Source organism: Ursus maritimus, unplaced genomic scaffold (genome assembly GCF_017311325.1).
Source record: "Ursus maritimus isolate PB19 unplaced genomic scaffold, ASM1731132v1 scaffold_19, whole genome shotgun sequence".
NCBI lineage: Eukaryota > Metazoa > Chordata > Mammalia > Carnivora > Ursidae > Ursus > Ursus maritimus.
Genome location: NW_024424341.1, coordinates 6,476,954 through 6,498,341, shown reverse-complemented (window position 1 = coordinate 6,498,341; position 21,388 = coordinate 6,476,954).

Genomic DNA, 21,388 nt, shown 5'->3' with positions numbered 1-21,388 from the left:
GTGGAGTAACAAGAAACTGATTTGTTATTCTGTGTGAAACAACTAATAAATTGGACAGAATATATGAAAGAAAGTGTCTCAAGACGTTGAACATCAAGTAAAGGACAGTGATCCCTGAAAGATGAGAAACAAATGAAATAATTGCTACGATTGCTCTAGCTATGGCCTGGAGAGAATTTCCAGGCAGCAGCACAGTGAGGGACAACCCACATGGAGCACAACTGTCTTCCTAAGTTGAAAAGGAGCGGGGATGCAGGGATGCTAAGACAGCTAGAATTAGCGGGGCAGCGTGTTGAAGAGGAGAGAGGTACAAAGAAAGAGAACTCTAAAGATCTATGAGAGCCCCAATATTCTTCACATGTGCATGTGAGAAAAGTACCAAAAGGATTAGAGGGGAAGGTTCTTGAGAATTACCAAGGGCCAGAATAGTGCCTGTTCACACCATCTGGAGTGGAAAATCCTTATATTTTAGGATAGGTAGAAAGCTGAAGAGTTTTGCCTCAGTAGTGGAGAGAATTTTACCCCAGGCTACACATTGCTCTGCTCCCTCTTAACAAAGCTTAAAGTCAGACCTAAAAGGATCAAATTGTTTCCAAGTAACTTAACTGCATCCCAAAATGAAGCTTAAGTATATTCACAGGAATACAATAATGTACAGCACTCAACAGGGAAAATTTCACAAAGTCTGACATACATTCAAAACTCATGAAGCATGAAAAGAAGTAGGAAAAAAAATGTAACCCATGAGGAGAAAAGTCAGTCAATCAAACTGACCAGAAATGACGCAGTTGATAGAGTTAGGTGACAAGGACGTTAAAATAGTCATTATAACTGCATTCCATATGTTTAAAAAGCTAGAGGAAGATTGAACATGGTAAGTAGAGACATGAAAGGTATTTCAAAATAACAACACATCGAACTGGTTTTTCTTTCCAATCCTCTTTCTGTTCTTCTCCTTGGATAATATTTATCCCTCTATCTTCAAATTCATCTACATTTCCCTCTGTCACATCCATTTGGATTTTAAGTCCATCCAGTAAATGTTTAACTTCAGAAATTATATTTTTCATTTCTGGAATTTCTATTTGCTTCCTTTTTACTGTTTCTTTTTCCTCTGTTGAGATTTCATTTTCTATGCTAAAATTTTCATTAATTGAAAATATGTTTTCTTTCACTTCATCAAGGACAGTTATAATAGTCACTTAAGTTACCTTGTCTGTTTTGCAACATCTGGTTCATCTTGAGTGCCATGCTTGATTGATTTTTTTTTCTCTTGAGAATATGTTCCATTTTTTAAATTATGTTAGATAATCTGGGATTATATCCTCGACATAATGAATGTTAAATTGTGAAAATTCTGGATTCTGTTATTTTCCTCTTATAAGTGTTTTTAGAGGATAATGTTCTTGCTTAGTTCTTAAGCTTCAAACTTTGCCTCTTGAGCAGTGGCTCTATTCTTAGTTCAAATCTTTTGTCTTAAGCTGAGATGCTTTGAGTCTTAGGCATATACATAGTTTGAGAGTCCGGGAGTGGGTACATCACCACTCCCAACTCTCTTCAGTGTTCACAGGATTCCAGCTTCAATCTTCTGGTTCCCTGGAAAGAAGGCAAGTTTTCCCACATGTACCCCCCATAGTTGCTGCGTGCACCACTGTGTGAAGCTACAGAGAAGACCAAGGGAAGCTTCTCATTTTCCCTACTCCAAGTAAATATACACTTCCCACTAGAATCTGTCAGCTTCTCTTCACCCTCCCATACTTCCAGGTAATTATTTTTTGTATTAAGTCCATATTTCAAAATTGTTTTCTGAAATGGAAGGTGGGCAGGCTACCCAGTATGGTCTTAGTCCATGATAATTGGAACCCTGAGAGCCTGTGACAAATTTATCTTTGGATATGGTATCAGATAAGAGTCAATTTAGCTGGATGGTTAACTTGAATAACACATCTTTTCCCATAGAAATTGCCATTTTTGTCATATGTTAAATTCTCAAGCATCAATATTTATTTTGAAGTCGCTTTTCTATTTCCCTGATCTATCTATTCTCATACAAGTATCACATTGATTTAAATACAGTGACTTTGTGGCATGATATTAAAAAACAAATTCTCCTTCATGGTTATTCTTCAGAGTTTTCTAGATTATTCCTAAGCATTTATTATTTAATATATATACTAGAATTATTCATCCATATTTTTTAAAGTATTTGTATTGCTAATTGAAATTGCATGGGGTTTATATATTCAATTGGAATGAACCAACACTAACACTAAGTCTTTATATTCAAGAACAAGTTTCTTGGGGAGACTTATTATCAGTAAGATTTTATAATTGTCTCCAAATAGGCCCAATGCCTTTCTTTTAAATGTATTCTAAACACTGTATAACCTGTCATTTATAAATGTTTTCACATTTCTTTGTACTGATTTCAAGAATAATGTAATTCATTTTTTTTTGTTATTTATATCCAGCCACTTAACTAAATGTCCATTAACTGATGAATGGATAAACATGTGGGGCATATATCTATCTATCTACATATCCATATAATGGAATATTACTCAGCCAGAAAAAGAATCAAATCTTGCCATTTGCAATGATGTGGATTGGAGTTAGAGAATATAAAGCTAAGTGAAATAAGTTAGAGAAAGATAAATACCATATGATTTCACTCATATGTGGAATTTAAGAAACAAAACAAATGATCATAGGGGAGGAAAAGAGAGAGGCAAACCAAGAAATAAAGTCTTAACTATAGAGAACAAACTGATGATAACCAGAGAGGAGGTGGGTGGGGGAATGAGCTAAATAAGAGATGGGGATTAAGAGGTGCACTTGTGATGACCACTAGGTGTTATATGGAAGTGTTGAATCACTATATTGTACACTTGAAACTAATATTACACTGTATGTTACCTAGCTAGAATTTAAATAAAAACAAAAAGCAAAGCAAAACAAAAGACATATTCTGATAGCTTCTTAGGAAACAAAAAACCCTCACAAAAACCAACGTTTTGATTTTCCACGTTTATAGATACCGTTAGCAAAAGCATTGCTGTTCTTCCCACCACTCCCCTCAGTTTTATTTCATGCTTTATTTTGTTACAGGTTTTGGAAACTAACCATAGCAAGTATCCCTTACCTATTGTTAGATCAAATGAAATCAATTTATTTGCTAATGAAATCAGTTTATTTGTTATTAAGTTCATTTTTGCTGTGGGTATTTTCGAACCATGTTTTGTAGTCATAATTCAAGTAGCTTCCTTTTATTGTTATTTTGCTACAATTTCAATAGCTACTGAATTTTATCAAATGTCTTTTCTGTGTCTATTGCTATAATATAGCTTTCTCTTTACTACAGTATTATAATGGGCTACATTGATAGATTAGACTATTGACCTCCCATTCCTGAAGTAAATCATACTTAGAGTTGTTGTTTTGATGCAAAATGCTTTAAAAAATAGCAAATAGAGTCTAGCTATGGTTCTATATTCATAAGCAATATTGGTTGTTAGTATATTTTACATGAGAATTATCATGATTAGGTGTTAAAATTATGCTGTTTTCATAAAGTAAATATATAGGAGTTCACATTTTCACTTGGCTTGAAATATGCAAATAATATTGGAATATCTATTCTCCTAAGGTTAAAGTTATCTTAACCAATGTCCTTACCAGGGATAGAACTTGAATAAAAGTCTAGCTTTTCCTATGGTCATTAGTTTTTTTCAAGTTTTCCAATTTCTGAATAAAGTTTATTGATACCTATTTTGCTAGGAATAATCTTTTTCCTTTAGGTCTTAAATTTGGGTATCATAGAGTTGCAGGCAGTATTCTTCTGTAACTTTTAAATGGTTGTAGTCCCCTCACTCATCCCAAATCTTGGTTATTTTTGCTCTCTGTCTCATCTCATTGATGCTTGCAAATGCGTCTGCTTTATTGTTTTTTTCAAAGGAAACACTTTCTGGATTTATTTATCTTTTCTTTTTTCTGTTTCATTGTTTCAACCTTTATCCCTTTTAATTCCCTCTTCTTAGTTACTTAGTTTATTTGGTTATTTTTTATAACTTTATAAGATAAATATTTTGTTCCTTTAATAAGTTGTCTTTCTTTTTTAAAAATTAAGACATTTAAAGCTCTAGAGAATTCTGTTGCATTGGGTCATTTTATTTTATTGGTGATTTCTAAATTTTTTTCTCTAATTCAAATGTTTTCTAAAAATGTGTTCCTTAATTTCCAAGTAATTAAGATTTTTAATATCACTCTTTCATTATTTAACATATCTATTGGGTTATAATCAGAGAATGTGGACAGAAAAATTTTAAGTTTTCTTCATGGCCAAGTCCATTTTTTAAACATATGCATGAATATAGAAAAACCCCATTCTGTATTTGAAGGATGTAAAGTTCTATCTACAATTATCAAATCATGTTTGAGTGTGATCAAATTCTACCCTATGATTTCTTTATAAAAATCTTTCTCAAAAAAAAATTTTTTTTCTCAAAGGGAGACTGGAGCCAACTGAAAGAGTATCTATTAGCCAAAGCTAGAACAAATTTGAACAACAAAATAAGTTAAATAGTGAGAAATTATAACCTACAGTATAAAATAAATTTTCATGAGTCCATACAGATATAAATAAATGATTGAATAAATAAGTAATTGGGGAAAGAATAGACAAATCTCCCATGCAGAACCCCAAATAATATATGTAACAACTCAACTCTCAAGGACATGGAGAATAACTCCCACTTCTTTTTTTTTTTTTTTTTTTAAGATTATATGTATTTATTTGACAGAGAGAGAGCCGTGAGAGAGGGAATACAAGCAGGGGGAGTGGGAAAGGAAGAAGCAGGCTCACAGCAGAGGAGGGAGCCCAATGCGGGACTCGATCCCAGGGCCCCGGGATCATGCCCTGAGCCGAAGGCAGATGCTTAATGACTGAGCCACCCAGGCGCTCCAATCACTCCCACTTCTTAAGTGTGGGCTGTGCACGATGACTTTCTTCCACAGAATACAGTATGGAAGTAGGAAGGGAAAGTAACCTTACAGTGGAGAAACATTTATCCAGGTAACCAAAGTTGACATCTACATGCTATTTCACTCTGATAGCATGTCCCCTGGACATGATCTAATAGGAAATGGCATTTTACCACTGTGGTATTTCTCCAAAAAAACCAGAACTCCAGTCTAATCATGAGAAAAAAATCAAGCAAATCCCACTTAAAGGACACTCTACAAAATATATGACTAGTACTCAAAACTGTCAAGATTGAGATATCAACAAAAGTGGCAGAATAAGGACCTACTATACTGAAGTTTTCCCTCCATAAAAGCAATGGGAAAAAACTGGCAAAAATGGCCAGAATCAACTTTCTTAAAACTCTGGAAACTAAATGAGTACTTGCTGTAAGTTCAAGAGCATTAAGCCAAAAACAAAAGACAAAACAAAACAAAAAAACTGAAACCAAAACAAACAAACAAAAAAACAAAAAATGAAACACAATCTCAGCAAGAGTAGCAGGCATTGTGGCATTTTAACTTCCCATTTCCCACTCTTCAGCACTGTGAAGGCCTTGAAATACAATAGCCTGTATTTCTAGTATAAGAGGGAGCAAAATGGGCTGGAGCTCTGCCTCAAAGCCTCATGACCAAAGAGAAGTCATTATTTGACCAATCTAGTGGTTCCCTGGAAGACATGGCTCCAAGGCTTGTCTTTAGTTGATGTCACTGAAATTAGCTCAGGGCTAAAATTTTCTCCTTGGAAGACATTTGTCAAACATAAAATGTTGGCTTCCTGGGGCAATGAATAATAGTTGGGGCAAACTATAGACTAATTAAAAAGCTTGAAAGAAAAAGCTGAAGAATAAGATGCTCATAGGGGCTGAAATGTCATGTGCATGTGCAGGGCTGTATGCATGTTCAGGAAACACCAGAAACTTAAGGAAAGTCCTAAGTTTTCACCACTGATTGACTTTGAGGATATGTGTAAACAGCAGGCAAAGACCAAGACAAAGTTGTAACTCACCCTGGTTGAGTGTTGAAGATATTTCCAAACATGCACACAGAATCCCTTGGCATATACCCATAGATTATGGGTTCTAGACATTTAAGGAATCAGAAGAACAATGTGTCATCAAGTAGAAAATATCAACAAAAAGATAGAAATTATAGAAAGAACCAAATAGAAAAGCAGGATTAAAGCATATTAACTGAAATTAAAAATTCACTAGGTGAGCTCAGTATAAGATGAAATGCAAATATAAGTAGGAAAAAAGAATAGGCAAACATGAATATAGATCAATTGAGCTTATTCAGTCTGAAAAAAAAATTTTTATGAAGAAAAATAAACAGAATCTCAAGGACCTCTAAGGGTCTTTGGTGACGTGATCAGGCATACCATGATAAGAATAATGACAATCCCAGAAAGAGAGAAGAGACATTGAGAGAGAAGGGCAGAAAGAATATTCTATATTCAGCAAAACTATTCTTCAAAAATGAAAGGGAATTTTAGACTTTCCCAGATAAGCAAAAACGGTGAGTTTATCACTTGCAAAATTTCTCTACAAGAAATACTGAAAAGAGTCCTTCAGGTTAAAATGAATGGACATTAGACAGTAACTTGAGTCCATATGAAGAAATAAAAAGCACCAATAAAGTTAACTACATAGTTAAATATAATTGGTGATACAAATGTATTTTTTGCATCTCCTTTTTTTCTTATCTGTTTAAAAAAAAAACTACATAAAACAAGAATTATAAATCTAGGTTGTTGGGTACACAATGTACGAAGATGTAATGTGTGACAATGACAGCACAAAGGAGTGGGGGAATAGAGCTTATATAGAAGCCATGTTTTATATACTATTTAAATTAAGTTGATGTTGATTGAAATTAAATTATTATAAATTAAGACTGTAAATGGTAAGTTACAGGTAAAATACTAAGAAAATAACTCAAAAATATATACTGGGGGTTCCTGGATGGAGGAGTGGGTTAAGTGTCTGACTCTTGGTTTCAGCTCGGGTCATGATTTCAGGGTCATGAAATCAAGGGCCAAGTTGGGCCCTGTGCTGGACAGGGAGACTTTTTGGATTCTCTCTCCCCCTGTCCCCCCATCCTACCATTTTTTACCTTTATTTGGAGAGTTTGATTCATTTACATTTTTTTTTTTAAAGATTTTATTTATTTATTCAACAGAGATAGAGACAGCCAGCGAGAGAGGGAACACAAGCAGGGGGAGTGGGCGAGGAAGAAGCAGGCTCATAGCGGAAGAGCCTGATGTGGGGCTCGATCCCGGATCGCCGGGATCACGCCCTGAGCTGAAGGCAGACGCTTAACCGCTGTGCCACCCAGGCGCCCCGATTCATTTACATTTAATGTAATTACTGATAAGGTAAGATTTATGTCTATCATTTTGCTTTTTTATTCTCTTTGTCATGTCTATTTTGTTCTTTGTTTTATTACTGCCTTCTTTTGTGTTAAATAGATTTTCAGTGTATTATTAACATTTCCTTATTTCTTTTACTACATATATTTTTAAAAGTTTTATTTATTTATATTTTTAGAGTGGGGGAGAGGAGCAGAGGAGAGAGACAATCCAAAAAGGCTGTCCAGCCTGTCCAGCACAGAACCCAACTTGGGCCTTGATTTCATAAAAGGTAGAAAATGGCAGAATGGTTTTAAAAATATGATCCAACTTTATGCTGCTTGCAAGAGACTCCCTTTAGAAACAAATAGGTCAGAAGTAAAGCATGGCAAAAGATATACCTTGGAAACAATAACAAAGAGAGTGACTATACATATATGAGACAAAATAGACTTTAAGACAAAAACTGTTACTGGGGACAAATAAGAACATTTTATAATGATAAAAAGATCAATCCATCTAGAAGATATAACAATTATAAACATGTAGTCAGAAAAACAAAGATGGCGGAGGAGTAGGAGACCTTAGTTTTGTCTAGTCCCAGGAATTCAGCTAGATAGCTACCAAATCATTCTGAACACCTGTGAACTCAAACAGAGATTTAGAAAATAATTGCTGCAATTCTACAAATAGAAAACTGACCACTTTCTGCAAGAATGACAAGACAGAAAAACTCACCTCAAAAAAGAGGACAAGAGGCAGTGCTGACTGACAGGGACCTAATCATTATGGTATAGTTAAAATGTCAGAACTAGAGTTCAGAATAATAATTCTAAAGATACTAGCTGGGCTTGAAAAAAGCATAGAAGAAACTAGAGAATCCATTTCTGGAGAAGTAAAAGAACTAAAGTCTAATCAAGTTGAAATCAAAAAGGTTATTGATGAGATGCAATAGAAAAATGGAAGCTCTAACTACTAGGATAAATGAGGCAGAAGAGAGAATTGGTGATATAGAAGACAAAATGATGGAGAATAAGGAAACTGAGAAAGAGAGAGATAAACAACTACTGGATCACAAGGGGAGAATTCAAGAGATAAATGACACCATAAAGAGAAAAAAATATTAGAATAATTGGGATCCCAGAAGAAGAAGAAAGAGAGAGAGAGAGAAGGAGAGAGAGAGAAAGGCAGAAGGTGTAGTGGAGCAAATTATAGCTGAGAACTTCCCTAATCTGAGGAAGGAAACAGGCATTCGAGTCCAAGAGGCAGAGAAAATCCCCCTCAAAAACAATAAAAATAGGTCAACACCTCGACATATAATAGTGAAGCTTGCAGATTTCAGAGATAAACAGAAAATCCTAAAAGCAGCTCAGGACAAGAGGTCCATAACCTACAAGGGTAGAAAATTTAGACTGGCAGCTGACCTATCCAAGGAGACCCAGCAGGCCAGAAAGGACTGGAATGATATATTTGGGATGCTAAATGAGAAAAATATGCAGCCAAGAATACTTTATCCAGAAAGGCTGTCATTCAAAATAGGAGAGATAGAAAGCTTCCAGGACAAACAGAAACTAAAAGAATTTATGATCACTAAACCAGCCCTGCAGGAAATATTAAAGAGGATCCTGTAAGTGAAGAGAGAGCCCAAAAGTAGCATAGACCAGAAAGGAACAGAGACAATATACAGAGACAGTGACTTTATAGGCAATACAATGGCTAACTTCATATCTTTCAATAGTTACTCTGAATATAAATGGGCTAAATGCCTCAATAAAAAGATACAGGATATCAGATTAGATGAAAGAGCAAGACCCATCAATATGCTGTCTACAAGAGACTCATTTTACATGCAAGGCACCTCTAGATTGAAAGTGAGGGGGTGGAAAACCACTTAACATGATAATGGACCTCAAAAGAAAGCTCGGGTAGCAATCCTTATTTTTAAAACAAAGACTGTAATAAGAGATGAGGAAGGCACTATATCACAATTAAAGGTCCTATCTAACAAGAAGATCTAGCAATTGTAATTATATATGCCCCTAACACAGGAACAGCTAATTATATAAACCAATTAATAACAAAATTAAAGAAACACATTGATAATAGTACAATAATAGCAGGGGACTTTAACACCCCACTCACTGCAATGGACAGATCATCTAAGCAGAAGATCAACAAGGAAACAAAGGCATTGAATGACACACTGGACCAGATGGACTTCACAGATATATACAGAGCATTCCATCCTACAGCAACAGAATACACATTCTTCTCAAGTCCACATGGGACATTCTCCAGAACAGATCACATACTAGGTCACAAATCAGGTCTCAACCAAAAGATTGGGATCATTCCCTGGACCACAATGCTTTGAAACTTGAACTCAATCACAAGAGGAAATAGGGAAAGAACTCAAATACAGGGAGGTTAAATAGCATCCTACTAAATGGGTCAACCAGGAAATTAAAAAGATTTTTAAAATTTCATGGAAGCTAATGAAAATGAAAACACAACTGTTCAAAACCTTTGGGATGCAGCAAAGGCAGACCTAAGAGGGAAGTATATAGTAATACAAGCCTTTCTCCAGGAACAAGATAGGTCTAAAATACACAACCTAATCTTACACCTAAAGGAGCTGGAGAAAAAAAAAAAAAAACAGCAAATAAAGCCTAAACACAGAAGAAGAAGAGAATTAATAAAGATTAGAGCAGAAATCAATGAAATAGAAACCAAAAGAATAGTAGAACAGATCAATGAAACTAGGAGCCGGTTCTTTGAAAGAATTAATAAGATTTATAAATCCCTGGCCAGACTTATCAAAAAGAAAAGAGAAAGGACCCAAATTAATAAAATCATGAATGAAAGAGGAGAGATCACAAACAACACCAAAGAAATAAAAACAATTATAAGAACATATTATGAGCAACTATATGCCAACAAATTAGGCAATCTGGAAGAAATGGATGCATTCCTAGAGATGTATAAACTACCAAAACTGAACCAAGAAGAGAGAGAAAATCTGAACAGACCCATAACCAGCAAGGAAATTGAAGCATTAATCAAAAATCTCCCAATAAACAAGAGTCTAGGGCCAGATGGCTTCCCAGGGAAATTCTACCAAACATTTAGAGAAGAATTAATACCTATTCTTCTGAAGCTGTTTCAGAAAGTAGAAATGGAAGAAAAACTTCCAAACTCTTTGTATGAGGCCAACATTACCTTGATCCCAAAACCAGGCAAAGACCCCACCAAAAAGGAAAATTACAGACCAAGATCCCTGATGAAAATGGATGCCAAAATTCTCACCAAGATACTAGCCCATAGGATCCAACAGTACATTAAAAGGATTATTCACCACGACAAAGTAAGATTTATTCCTGGGCTGCAAGTTTAGTTCAACATCTGCAGATCAATCAATGCAATATGCCTACATAAATGAAAGAAAGGATAAGAACCATATAACCCTCTCAATAGATGCAGAAACAGCATTTGACAAAGTACAGCATCCTTTCGTGATTAAAACTCTTCACAGTGTAGAGATAGAGGGCACATAGCTCAATACCATGAAAGCCATCTATGAAAAACCCACAGTGAATATCATTCTCAATGGGGAAAAACTGAGAGCTTTCCTCCTAAGGTCAGGAACACGACAGGGATGCCCACTCTCACCACTCTTGTTCAACAGTACTAGAAGTCCTAGCCTCAGCAATCAGACAACAAAAAGAAATAAAAGGCATCCAAATCAGCAAAGAAGTCAAACCCTCACCCTTCTCAGACATGATACTTTCTGTGGAAAACCCAAAAGACTCCACCCCAAAATCGCTAGAACTCATACAGAAATTCAGCAAAGTGGTAGGATATAAAATCAATGCACAGAAATCAGTTGCATTTCTGTGTACTAACAATGAAACAGAAGAAAGAGAAATTAAGGAATCGATCCCATTTACAATTGTTCCAAAAACCATAAGATACCTAGGAATAAACCTAACCAAAGAGACAAAGGATCTGTACTCTGAAAACTACAGAACACTCAGGAAAGAAATTGAGGAAGACATGAGAAGAACACAGAAAAATGTTCCATGCTTATGGCTTGGAAGAACAAATATTGTTAAAATGTCTATGCTATGTAAAGCAATCTACACATTCAATGCAATCCCTATCAAAATACCACCAACTTTTTTCACAGAGCTGGAACAAATAATCCTAAAATTTGTATGGAACCCAAAAAAGACTCTGAACAGCCAAAGGAATGTTGAAAAAGAAAACCAAAGCTGGTGACATCAAATTCCAAACTTCAAGCTCTATTACAAAGCTGTAATCGTCAAGACAGTATGGTACGGGCACAAAAACAGACACATAGATCAATGGAATAGAATAGAGAGCCCAGAAATGGACCCACAACTCATTGGCCAACTAATTTTTGACAAAGCAGGAAAGAATATCCAATGGAAAAAAGATAGTCTCTTCAAAAAATGGTGTTGGGAAAATTGGACAGCCACATTCAGAAGAATGAAACATGACCATTTTCTTACACCATATACAAAAATAGACTCAAAGTGGGTGAAAGATCTAAATGTGAGACAGAAATCCATCAAAATTCTAGAGAACACAGGCAGCAACCTCTGTGACCTTAGCCACAGCACCCTCTGGCTAGACAAGTCTCCAAAGGCAAGGAAAACAAAGGCAAAAATGAACTATTGGGACTTCATCAAGATAAAAAGCTTTTGCACGGCAAAGGAAATAGTTGACAAAACTAAAAGACAACCAACAGAATGGGAGAAGACATTTACAAATGTCTTGTCAGAGAAAGGGCTAGCATCCAAAACCTATTAGGAACTTATCATAGTCAAAACTCAAAGAAAAAAATAATCCAGTCAATAAATGGGCAGAAGAGATGAATAGATATTTCTCCAAAGAAGACATGCAAATGGCCAACAGACACATGAAAAAATATTCAACACCACTCGGCACCAGGGAAACACAAATCAAAAGCACAATGAGATACCACCTCACACTGGTCAGAATGGCTAAAATTAACAAGTTAGGAAATGACAGATGTTGGCAATAATGCAGAGAAAGGGGAGCCCTCTTACACTGTTGGTGGGAAAGCAAGTTAGTACAGCCACTCTGGAAACAGTATGGATTTTCCTCAAGAAGCTGAAAACAGAGCTACCCTACAATCAGCAATTGCACTGCTAGGTATTTACCCCAAAGATATAAATGTAGTGATCCAAAGGGGCACCTGCACCCCAATGTTCATCGCAGCAACGTCCACAATAGTCAAACTATGGAAAAAGCCCAGATGTCTATCGACAGATGAATGAATAAAGATGTGGTATATAGATACAATGGAGTATTACTCAGCCATCAAAAATGAAATCTTGCTATTTGCAATGATGTGGAGGGAACTAGAGGGTATTATGCTAAGCGAAATACATCAGAGAGAGACAATTATGATATGATTTCATTCACATGTGGAATTTAAGAAAGACAACAGAGGAGCATAGGGGAAGGAGGGAAATACAAAATGAAATCAGAGAGGGAGACAAACCATAAGAGACTCTTAATCTTAGGAAAAAACTGAGGGTTCCTGGAGGGGAGGAGGTGGGTGGATGGGGTAACTGGGTGATGGACATTAAGGAAGGCACGTGATATAATGAGCACTGGGTGTTATATAAGACTGATGAATCACTGACCTCTACCTCTGAAATGAATAATACACTATATGTTAACTAATTGAATTGAAATAAAAAAACCCACAACATGAATCCACCTAACAAAAGAGCTCCAAAATACAAGAAGCAAAGAATGACAGAATTGGTGGGACATGTAGACAGTTCTATAATAATAGCTGAAGGCTTCAGTGCCCAACTTTCAATGAAGGATAGATAAACTAAACAAAAGTTAAACCAAGAAATATAAGATTTGAACAACGCTATAAACCAGCTAGCCCTAACAGATATCTATATGGCATTCCACTCACTGATAGCAGAATACACATACTTCTCAAGGACTGGGAACATTCTCAAGTATAGAACACACATTAGTCCATAAAACAAGTCTCAGTAAATTTTAGAAGTTTGAAATCATACAAAGTATGTTCCATGATACAATAAAATGAAATTAGAAATAAGAAACAAATTTTTTTTAGTCTTTGTCCTTGTTTCTTTCTTTTTTTAAATTATGTTATGTTAGTCACCATATAGTACTTCATTTGTTTTTAATGTAGTGTTCCATGATTCATTATTTGTGTATAATACCCAGTGCTCATTGCAATACATGCCCCCCTTAATATCCGTTTCCCTCCCCCCCGAAACCCTCAGTTTGAACCATGAGAGACTATGGACTCCAGGAAACAGATGGAAATTTAAGAAATTCACAAATGTATAGCAATTAAACAACACACTCTGAAATAAACAATAAGCCAAAAAAAATCACAAGGAAAATTCACAAATACTTTGAGATGAATGAATATAAAAACACAACACACAAAAACTTAATACATTAAAAAAGAAAAATAATCTCAGATCAATAACCTAAATTTCTACCTTAGGAGATCAGAAGAAAAAGACCAAATTAAACCCAAAGTAAGCAGAAGGGAGGAAATAACACAGATTAGAATGAAAATAAATGAAAACTAGTATTATTAGTTTCAGAGGTAGAGGTCAGTGATTCATCAGTTGCATATAACACCCAGTGCTCGTTACATCACATGCCCGCCTTAATGTCCATCACCCAGTTACCCCATCCTCCCACCCCCCTTCCCTCCAGCAACCCTCAGTTTGTTTCTTATGATTAAGAGTCTTTGTGTCTCCCTCTCTGATTTCATTTTGTTTTGTGTTTCCCTCCCTGGATAAACAAAATATGGGACATACACACAATGGATCGTTATTTGGCCGTGAAAAGGAATGAAGTGCAAACATATGCTACAATAGAAATGAATCTTGAAAACATCTTGCTAAGTAAAAATAACCAGCCACAAAGGCCACATACTACATTCCATCTATGTGAATTGTGCAGTTTAGGCAAATCCATGGAAACAGAGAGTAGATTAGTGGTTGCATGGGCTGAAGGGAATGGAAGTTTGGGGGGGTGCAAAAAAGAATAGGGTTTCTTTTTAGGGTGATTTAAATGTGATGACTGATTATAGTAATGGTTACATAACTCTGTGGACATATTAAAAATATTGAATTATACACTTCAAATGGTATGTAAATTGTATGGTACATAACTTATATCTCGGTAAAGCTGTTACCAAAATAAAACAAGTAAATGAACAACGGTCTAAGTCATCAAAAACAAGGAAATTCTGAGAAACTGTCACAGCTAGGAGGAGCCTGAAGACACATGATGACTACATATAATATGGTATTCTGGAAGGGATCTAGGTGTAGCTATACTCGTATTAGCTAAAGTAGGCTTTAAAGCAAACGTACTGAAAGACAAAGAAGGCATTACGTAATGATAAAGAGATCATTCCAGCAAGAAGATATAACATTTATAAATATGTAAGCACCAACACAAGAGCACCAAACTATATAAGGCAGGTATTTAAAGACCTAAAGGGAAAAATTGACAGTGAAACAATAATAGTAGGGGACTTTAACATCAATGGATTGGTCAGCTAGGCAGGAAGTCAGTAAGGAAATATCCACCTTAGACGACTCATTAAGGGCACCTGGGTGGCTCTGTCAGTTAAACATCTGCTTTGGGCTCAGGTCATGATCCCAGGGTCCTGGGATCGAACCCCACGCTTCTCCTTCTCCCTCTGCCCTCCCCCTTGTTTGTGCTCTCTCTCTCGCAAATAAATAAATAAAATCTTAAAAAAAAAAAACCACATTAAACCAGGTGGACATAACTGAATTATACTGAACGTTCCACCCAAAACAGCAGAATACACATTCTTCTCAAGTGCATATGCAGCGTTCTCCAAAATGGGTCACATGTTTGCCATAAAACAAATCTCAATTAATTCAAGAAGATTGAAATTATATATAAAAAATTTCCGCCTACAATGATATAAAACTATAGATCAATTATAAGAAGAAAACTGGAAAAACAATAAAAAATGGCAATTAACATATTTGATTTTATCATTATGCAATATTCCTTTTTTATCGTGTTTAGTGCTTTCACCCTAAATCCCACTGTAACAGAGCCATGGCAGCAGCCCCATGGCATACATGGTTTCAACATGAGCACAGTAATTGGGATCTTTGCTTTTACTTCTCACCTTGGCTCCCTGTTCTCCATAGTCTATTTCATAGACATGCTCACTTTAAGACTTCTAAAACTTTTTACTTCACCTGTGTCTCTGCCTCCCAGCTCATAAATTTACTGAGCATTTATTAGAATTCCCCCCATACTCCTACTATTCTCTCTTATCACACGACGTCAATCCATCCATACCTATTTATAGGTATTCCGTTGTTCACCTAATTTTTCTGGTTTTCCTCTTTTCTTTTTATGTGGTTAGTCATTTCCTTATTCTTTTCTTTAGAAGAAGCATAAAAAGAAATATTTTTAGATCCCTTTTTGAAAGCATTCACTACTTCAGAAGTCACAGGATCTTGAGTTTGTGGACAGTTTAAGAAATCATTAATGAAGAGAGTGATTCAAACTGTCTTTCCTTCCGTTGATTTCTTCGGAAGGGTGCAAAGACCTACTTCCTGCCAGGGAAAGGTGGAAGTTTTCTCTTCCATGAAAGACTCTTAAAAATCAGCACGTGTGAGGGCAGAAGCTGGAGGTTGCTGGAATTTACCTGCTTGGAATAGCCAGAAACGATTTGGTGCAAACGTTAATGTAATCAGCATAAAGGAAAGGGCAGTTTGGCCTGCCGGAAAGGGAGTGTTTAAGCCAAATAGAGCAGAGTCCTACACACTGGCTAAGGGAAGAGAGCCAGCAAGCCAGCCCAGATAATAAGAAGTAGGTAGTCCTTTCCCTGCTCTCATTTCAGAGACCTCACCAAGCAGGATTTAGTTGTCTGAATACCCTTCCTTGTAGAAGGAAACCATGCCTCAGTGAAAATAAATTCTTGTTCTGGTACCACTTAGATTTATTTTAATGCATTGTTACAAGGGCCTGATTCTAAGTAAAGGAAGGGAAGGAAGGGGAGAAGAAAAAAGGATCCAGGGAGAAGTTTCCATGTCTGTCTCCAAGTGACTCCACTGGGCCTTTGTAGGAATAAAACCTAACCTGAGATTATTTCAGGGAAGGTACCACTTCTAATTTTCCAGAGAGAATGGCCAGGATCTATAGATTTAATACAGCCAAAGACAAACAGGTAAGCTTGAGGACCCCTGACAAGCTTAACTAAAGATTTTACCCTGGGACAAAAAGGATTTCAATATTTCCTCCCCACATATTGATGTGCGTTCTCTCAGCCTTGTAAGGCAACGGTCTGGGACCGCTGGTCTGGGCCCAATGACTCATTATAATTATTAGTATAATCACATTTTTTTCAGATCTCAAGAAAGAGCTTTAGGGTATATTTTTACTTATATGGCAGACTCAGCACTTGGCCTTATGTATTATGAAACATCTTGATCAAAGTCAGACAGGTGAGTCCTAAGACCGGGTGGGAGTATTCATATAGTCTTATATTAGGCACTTTAGTTCCTCTATCCTCAAATCTGCTCCCACCTCGTCATTTGAATATACAACATCTGTGCCATTGTTCTCAATTGCACTCTCAGATGGGAAGCTCTACGACTTGATCTTTTACACATTATAGGTGTTTCATTAGGATTATCATTTGAAACAAGGAAAAACGGCACCCTCCAGGGTGCCACATATTAAACATTTTATCTCTTCTCTTTAAAACAATCAGAGTTAAATGTTTTTACAGATAATCCCAGATCCCATTATAGGGGAGTAAACGCACTCTTATGAACCACTTTTCAGATTCCTCAATAACCTGGCTTATTCACATTTTTCTCTTCTCTTCCGTTTTCACATTTCACCTAGTTTCCTCACCTTCTGAAATTCATCAGGACCATCTCCGCCTTGTGTACTTTGGACTGGGTTCCCCTGACTTCATTTCTGGAGCTGATTTCTGTGGGTTACTTAATGCCACACACACTGTCACACTCATAACAAAAGTTGGCCTGAAGTGGGCTGTAAGGAGTGAACATCTTTATGTCATTTTCTTGCTTTGCAGTGTATTTTGGGGAGGGGAGAAATGAGTAAAGCTAGTAAGAGCTGCCCTTGCTTCCCCCTTAAGTATTATGTTATCATTACAGTTGAGTCTGCAATGGGACTCCCCTTTTGTAAAGGGCGAAGATGCCTCATGAGTGAAGGAGTCCATAGACCTTCATGTCTGCCCCACTGCCTCTGTCCCCCAGGACAGGCTGGGGTCACTCTAGACTTCTAGAGCATTAGTTCTTCCTCTCTGTGTGGGAGGGTTCAACTTCCTGGTCAATTGCAGTAAGTTTCCTTAGGGGAGCAAAACCTCTCAAGTCATCCTCCATGCTGAGCCAGTCATAATCACTTCCTTGGGAATATGGGTTGGGACTCATAGCAAGATCCCAGCATGTGAACCCAGTTGTTGCTGATGGCCATGTCTTACACCAGGTGAACTACAGATCCGAGGAAGCAAGGTCATGGAATGAGGAAGATGTGCAGAGGGGAGCCAAGGTGAGGGCAAAAAGGTCTGCCTCAGTGACATCCATGTCCTTGAGTTTATTCTTTTCTGAAACCCAGCTGCATCATGGATCCGTGAGCTGCCCTTGTATAATAAATCCCCCTCACTTATTTCCCCCTTCAACAGCTCCAGTTGGCTTCTGATGCAACCAATAGGGTCCTTACTAACAAATATTTCTAAGTCTTAAGGAATTAATCCTCTTCTCCTCTCCTTTCACCTTTTCCCATGTAATTGCTTGGCTTTTGCCTTTATGGATTTTGCTGAGCACATACATGTGCACTTGTGTGTTGTGTATAGATCTGCCAGTCCATAGGGGAAAAGATCCATTTATCCTATTCATAAACAAGCACAGGGAAAAGCACTTCAGAGCCTCCCTTGGTAAATCCCTGGCAGGGGCAGTCCCTCTTCAGCTTTGGTCTACGTGGAAACGCAGAGCTTGTGTTGTAAGATCTTTCATTTTTTTCATAAGAAATCAGAAATATGAATTTTTATGGGAAATCTCTCAATTTCAAAATGTTGACTCAATTTGTGTTTAAACATGCAATAGATGAGCCAAAAAAATTAAAAAAAAAAGACCCACAAAACTATCTGTGGGCTGCTTGGGATCTTGACTTTAGATCCTCGTTAGCCATAGTATGGTCTGAAAACCAAGGCACTGGCATCACTCAGGAGCTCACTAAAAATGCAGAATTTCAGTCTCACCCTAGACCCAATGAATCTGAACCTGAATCTGAATCTCTAGGTCATTTGTCAGCATATCAAAGACTGAGACACCCTGGCTTAATTCATTTGCTCATAAAACGGGCTGCACGTTGAGAATACCTGAGGAGCTTTAAAAAATACTGGTGTCTGTTTCCCGTTCTCAGAGATTCTGTTTTAATGAGTCTGGAGTATAGCCTGGGCACTTTTTTTCAGAGCTGCCCCCGTGATTTTACTATCTAGCAAATGTCAGGGACTGCTGGTCTACCCCAGGATTCCCCCCACTTCCTCTAAGATAACACACCCAGCATCTCGCTCAGACCGTATCTGCCTTGGTCTGTGAGTTGGCAAGCCTTGTCTCAAGGCACACGGCATAGATGGAGCTAGAGAGTAGAATGCTGAGTGAAATCAGTCTGAGAAAGACAAATACCATATGATTTCACTCATGTGTAGAATTTAAGAAACAACAGAGGAGCAAAGGGAAAAAGAGAGAGAGACAAACCAAGAAACAGACTCTTAACTATAGAGAACAACCAGATGGTTACCAGAGGGGAGGTGAGCGGGGAATGGGGGGAAATAGGTGATGAGTATTAAGGATGAGAACTGGGTGTTGTACAGAAGTGTTGAATGACTATATTGTACACCTGAAACTAATATTACACTGTATCTTAACTATACTGGAATTAAATTAAATTGAATCAAAAAGACTTTCATAAGAGTTGCAAATTGAAGGCCCACAAATATTGTCAGATCTTTTTTATTTCCACCCTGAACAGTGTTTCAAAAACATTTTTAGTTTGTTGGTACTAAATAAGAAGACAGGACCTTGTTGACTGCTGTAAAGAAACATTGAGTATAAACATCTTAGAAAAATAAACTATTATATCCAGAAGTAATCAATTACACAGTACAAAGATTCTAAACACACATTTAAGACCTGCATCTTCAATGATCTCAGGCATCTGAAAATCCCAGTCCTTTGAAAATGTAGCCAAATGAGAAGAAAGAGCAACAATAGCATAATAACCAAGGTCAAACCCTGAAAGAATGGACACCTAAAATTAGAGTACAGGAAAAACATCTTCTTTTAAATTCTGACACCTAATTTTGTACCCTGATCACTGCACCTACATTTCCATAGCTAAAATAAGCTTTTTTGTTTGTATCTGTGTACGTATAAAATTCTCCCAATGTGAGAAACTACAAACAAAAACCAAACCTGCAATTCTTTACCATCCCTGTATCCATGCTTTTGCAATGTGACCTGTGGCTCCTCCCCTCCAGAGTTAGAGTCTAATACCCCACCCTTTGAATCTGGGCTGGCCTGGTGAGTTCCTTTGCCCAAGAGAATGGGTAGAAGTGACATTGTGCCACTTGAGAACCTAAGCATCAAGAGACCTTGCTCACTGCTTCTCTGTCTTTGGACCCCTGCTACTGCAGTGTGAGCAAGCTGGATTATCTGAACTGGGAGAGGACCCAAGGCCCTTCTAAACCAGCTGGCAGCCAGCTGACTCCCAGCATTTGAGAAGTTCCAGCCAGTATCTGCAGTCAACTCTCTGACCCATAGTTGACCAAAGGTGCCAAAGGTGCACGAAGCAAGCCCAGATGAGACCAAAGGAATTACCCAACCAACCCACAGAATCATGAGTTCCATAAATGATTGATTTGTTTTGGAGTGATTTGTTACACAGCAATATCTAACTGACATACCTAGCCCAGGGAGTTTCACCATAGATACCAACTTTTTTTTTTTTAAAGATTTTATTTATTTATTCGACAGAGATAGAGACAGCCAGCGAGAGAGGGAACACAAGCAGGGGGATGGGAGAGGAAGAAGCAGGCTCATAGCGGAGGAGCCTGATGTGGGGCTCGATCCCAGAACGCTGGGATCACGCCCTGAGCCGAAGGCAGACGCTTAACCGCTGTGCCACCCAGGCGCCCCTAGATACTAACTTTCTAAAGAATTGGAGTCTATAGAAGTAATTAGAAAATGGTTAAGCTAAACTAGAAAGACTAAGGAAAGAATGACAAGGTCTTCTTACCAACTTTGTTCCTCCATTGGGCCATATTGGTAATGTTGAATTACTTAGCTAGGTCAAGCAGCTGAGCAGAAATGGAGCCAGATGTTTGGAAGTGGTGCGTATTCAGAGAATGTCCTTTGTGACGAGCATCTGATACCAATTTCTATCTACTTCCTAATTCTATCACCACCACCGCTCCTTTTATGTTTCCATCCCCATCTTATCGAGCATCTTAATTTGGAGACTGAATTTAAGTGTGAACAACGGCTCATGTTCTGAATAACACTAATATACTGACTAAGACTTAGATAACTTCTATGACTTCGTAAGAATTACCCTCTGAACCGTCCCTGTTGGCAGGGCTGATCTACACGTCATTGTTCTCAGGTATACCCATCTTGTAAAATTAGTATGATTTCCCAAATAATAGTAGCATTACATACCTTAAGGTTTTTTCTACAAACTTCCTAACAAAACTGTTTTCTTTCTTTCAGAAAAAAACTACTTTCAATATTCTTGCTAGTTCTGAAAATCAGTTTAAAATTGAGCTCAAATGGCAAAAGAATAAAAAGAGAGTCAGCATGTAAAAGACACCACACACTCAACAGACTTGGTCCTCCCCCTCCTCTAACAAATTCTGAGTGGTGTTCAATCATT